The sequence below is a fragment of the Thamnophis sirtalis genome, unplaced genomic scaffold, assembly GCF_051295495.1.
Source record: "Thamnophis sirtalis isolate CommonGarterSnake01/CBP01778 unplaced genomic scaffold, rThaSir2_p1.2 scaffold_3, whole genome shotgun sequence".
Lineage (NCBI taxonomy): Eukaryota > Metazoa > Chordata > Lepidosauria > Squamata > Natricidae > Thamnophis > Thamnophis sirtalis.
The window spans coordinates 123,592,646-123,597,718 of record NW_028261383.1 but is presented as its reverse complement, the minus strand read 5'-3'; positions in this window follow the sequence as shown (position 1 = coordinate 123,597,718).

Sequence of the window (5,073 nt, the reverse complement as noted above, 5' to 3'; positions counted from 1 at the left end):
GACGAGAAGCATCACGGGACAGGAAGTGTTGAAAGCGCCACGCTCACGAGTCGCCATCACTGAGGCTGACGGGACGGTGGAGGATCCGCGCATGCGTGTCTGGAATAGACGCCATAATCTGCCTTTGCGGGCTTAAATGGGAATACAAGTCGGAAATTTTAAAGGCAACGCACCAAATGTGCTTGCTAGGGCGCGCCGCAGGCTGGATCTGCTCTGTGGAGGCCACCTAAGATGAAGATATAAGAGGTGTCTGTAAAAGTCCGGGCACTGAAAGGAGCGCTTTTCAATTATATTATAAATAAGGTGACCAGATTTTCAGATTGGTAAAGAGGGACACCTTTAACCGGGGGGGGGGGTGTGTGTGTGATTAAAAATTTTATACGGAGCAACAAAAATTTTCATACAATGCAAAAATAGTATTGTAATTTTGATCACGTGACCATGAGGATGCTGCAACGGTCGCTAAGTGTGAAAATGGTCGCTAAGTGTGAAAAATGGTCATCAGTCACTTTTTTCAATGCCATTGTAACTTTGGTCACTATACCACCTTTATTGCCACAGTTCTTAAGTGAATAACTGCAGCTGGTATTTTGTATTTTGGATAGAATCTTTTTTTAAATAGTCTTAAAACAATTTAAAAAAAGAATCCACACAGAATAAATTGAAGTAAAACATTTCAAACTATTCCACACAGAATAAATTGAAGTAAAACTATTTTTAAAAATTCTATGCACAATACATTTCAAAGCGTTGTGCATAGAATTTTTAAAAATGTAAGTCACAGTCATATGTCCACAAGATGCTGCAAATGGCTATAAATGTGCGTCAGTTATGGAGTGACTGCAGGGAAGACATGAGATGTCAGAACTTCGAACCAGGTCGTAAGTACCTTTTGGGAGGGAGGGAGGGGTCTGTCATAACTTTGAACAGTCACTCAGTTACCAGGCATAAGTCGAGGACTACCTGAGCAATCCTGCCTTCCAAATGCCAGGTAGTTCCATCAACAGTCCTTTTCATCGTTTTGTAAGAAAAATATGATGGAAAAAGAAACAATAACTATTGTACATTTATTCCAGGACATACACGAAGTCATAGGAATGGATCATGAATGTGGGATCCTTGCTGCACCAAGTTCAGAAATAAGCGTAATAAATAATACAAAAAGAAGGCAGTTTATGCTTGGTCTGAGTTAGTCAATAAATCACATCGATTTGATTTAGCTGTAGACTTTGGTTTCTTCAATTTTTAAAGAAAACGGATGAGATCATTTTATTTCACGAAGGACTTGTGAAATAGTTAAGCCACTGGTGGGATGGTTGTACAAACTGAAATAATAAATTGGTATTAATTAAGTGCGTTGTTAAATTAAATTTTAGCATACTGTATTCTGGTGTTCAGACAGGGAGTCTTAACATTGGAAAAATTATAGCTACAGAACATCTGAGTAGTTTTATTAATTTACAAGGGAGCATCTGGTCAATTGCTAAATTACAATGCAATAACTTTATTATGGTTATTAATCAATTAAAAAAGGAAACAATTTTGAGGGAGCAAATAAAATTTGTATTAAAACTTAATTATAAAATTGATTTGTTAATGTTGCCTGAAACAATATAAGCCTCTTGTAGTAGACAGACAAGCCCAGCAGACAGATAGTTCTTTTTACAATGGGTAGTCCCAACTACGATGGCAATTGGGACTGGAATTTTTGTTGCTAATTGTCATAATCTATTACTATTGCTTAGCAATGGCAATCTCTGCAATCCTACCATAGTTGCTTTTGTTAACTGAATGCCACATTTGTTAGGTGAGGCAACTTTCTGCTAGCTTTCCACAATGAAACCCATTGGGGAATCCAGAAGGAAGTTGCAAGTTCCAGGCTGGCAGGCAGATAAGTGGCTGCTGCCAGATGAGAGAGAGAACACGGGGATACATACGCAAGGGTGTGAGAGAGGGTCTTCACGGGTGCATGAGGTGTAGGTCGGGGTGTGTGCAAAGTGTTCATGAGTGATGTGGATCAGAGGGTGCAAGGAGGTGTGCAAGAAGTGCAGGTTGGAGAAAATGCATGAGGGTGTGAGGGAGGTGTGAAGAGTTGAGGGAGCATGAGTGGCCAGTGCAGAGGGGCTCAGAGCGGCTGAGGGAAGATGTGCATGGATGGGGGACTTCTGACTTGTGACCTTCCCTGCTCGCTTCCCCACTATCTTTCTATGGAAGCTGACAGAGAACGTTGAAAATGATAAACACACAGATGCAGGATGGTGCAGCTGGTTGTAAGAGACAACAGGTTGTCGCAATCACAAGGTCATGTAAGTGCTGGTATGACTGGAACGCCAAAGATTGGTTACAGATATCACTTGTTCAGTGCTGCCATAACAGCCCCTGAATAAATAGTCATAAATCAAGGACTATCTGTACATGTTCACTTCATTCCCAAGGGCATAACTGCATTTACCTTCAGGTCAGCATCAACCAATGCTTTCTAACTTAAAGTGAGCATAGTTACATCCTGTAGCATTCTTTTGAGTACCTGAAAATATATCATAGAAGAAAATTGACAAACACATATTACTTTATGGAGTAATAAAGTTATTGGAGGACAGATTCTGGGTAAAGATTTTAAAAAATCTGACTGTTAACATTCTATATGTTGGGGTGATAATGGGCTCTACTAAATGTGTTAGGGAGGAGCATCTAGACAAAGTTGATTGAATTCCATAGCCTGAAGAAACCCTTTCATTTCTTGGATGAAGAGGGAATGGGGACTTGATTTGTTCAGCTCTTTTTTCAAATTATATTTTAATTACATTATGAAATATGAATGGGCTTAAGGAGAGAACCAACCTAGAATGAAGGAGAAAGTTCTTGAAAGTTGGAACAATTAATCAGTGGAACGACTTGCCTCCAGAAATTGTGGGTGCTCCAACACTGGAGGTTTTTAAGAAGAGACTGGACAACTATTTGAAATATTACTCCTTCAGCAGGGGGTTGAATTAGAAGACCTCCAAGGTCCTTTCCAACTCTGTAATTTTGTTATTTTGGATCACACATTACTGTAAACACTTGATTTGTTACATTTTGGTTTGGTGTGATGTGATTGCAAAATTAAATCAATCTTGTCCATTTACAAATCATTATTTATGGCTGCAGTATGTGAGTCAAACATAGTATGTTTAAGGAATACTTCTATAAGCCTCAGGAATAGGAACTAAAACAATACTAGCCTTTATTATAATTCCACTAAGGATATAAAATGGTGAAACCTATGGACCATATATGTATTGCTCATTTTTTATTTCTTACTATTATTATTTTTCTGCTTTAAATACTTTATTTTATTGCGCTGTATTTATTTTGGGCAGAGCTTTTAAGGTTTTTGTGTGTTTTTGTGTCTGTATTGACTCCTGGAAACTGCCTAGACAAGTCCCTTTGCTAGGCAAAACATTTTTGGAAGTAGTTTGCCATTGCTCCTTCCTAGGGTTGAGAGAGAATGACTGGCTTAAAGTCATCCAGCGGGCTTTCTGTCTAAGAGGGAAGTACAACTCACAGTCTCCCAGTTTATAACCTCATAGGCTCAGCAGAAAAGGGCAAGCATGTAGAACTGTAGAACATCCTTACCAACTGAAGGTATTTTCTTCTATTTGATCAAAGGATCTATGAGATGATTTTTCAGACTTTCTCCAGTTGGTTTTTGTATTGGTCTTCCTGGGATCTTCCCAGTGGGCCTTCCTCTTCCATAGTATTCTTTTGCAGATGAAGAAGACTAGCAGATATATAGCTGGAACATCAGAGTCAGGTTCATCCAATTGTAAAAGCCAGAAGCATGGACTAGAGAGACTTCTTTCGTTATTGCTCCTTTAAAATTTAAAATTTGTGGGCTGTGTGACTCAGCAGATACTAAATAAAATAAAATTTAGAATGCATTCACTTGTCTAGTCTCCTTTAAAAATTAATTTAAGTTTAATTTTATTAAATTATGATCATTCTATTGCTTAATTGTATTTTATGTAAAACATTTCCTTCAATTGGTCCTGAAGTTTAGTTTAGTTTCAATGAATGATCTCTAATTCTAATTTCTCCCCTTTTTTCATGCCATGTTTAAAATGTTTGTATTGGATCTCATCTTCTTTGTCTTTGTTCTAAGTAAAAAAGCCCCCAGTTCTGTATCCTTTCTTTCTAAAGAAGCTATTGTAATTTCCTATAATTTTGATCTTTTCTTGCACAAAAACATTTTTAAGTGCAGTATTTTGAACTATGCACCAGCCTTGGAATTGGGCTACTGGATGTGTACTTGCTTCATCCACTAAAGTTCCACTCTTCTCTCCAAAGGATACTTAATTCTTTTTGTTCCAATGCTGATCACAATGGGGAAGGGATGTAGACAGGATCCAACTAGTTCATTTTCTTCATCCTTCCAGCCATTTATTATATTCCTTTTTTATCATTTTCAAGTCAATAGGAGGGATATTGTTTTACCTCGTAAAATACATTCACACTTCATTTTTCAATGGTACTTTATTCTTTTATAACTACTGCTTTGTGTGATACATTTCTCATTTGGAGGAGGGTGATGTTTCTCTTTAAAATGTGCTTGCCATAGCACACCTGCATCTCTCCTGCCTATGGAAGGACATAATCGAAGGAATAATGGTTATTAAAATGCTGCTTCATCTCATTTCTTTTACACCGCCTCTGTGGTTTCTGTGCCATTCCCTCTAATCCAAAACAATCCATGTGCTATTGAGTACCTTTTGGATTGTGAACTTTTTAATGAGAAAGCCAATGTAAGCTGATTACTGCACAGTGGATAACTTCAAAGCCTCAGTGTGTTGTTGCTGGGATAATGAGAGTGAAGAGATGCTTCTTATCTGATGGCTCCCTTCCTGGTCATGTTTCATGTTTTACAATGTCTGAGATAGACTCCACTGAAGGGCAGATACACATCTTCCTGCTAGGTTCCAGGAATATTGAATAGAACTGGAATTGGTACTCCGTTTTCTCAACCTGCTGGCCTCTAGATGTTTGGATTTATAATTACCATTGTCCAGGGGTGGGTTCCTGCCAGTTCTAACCTCT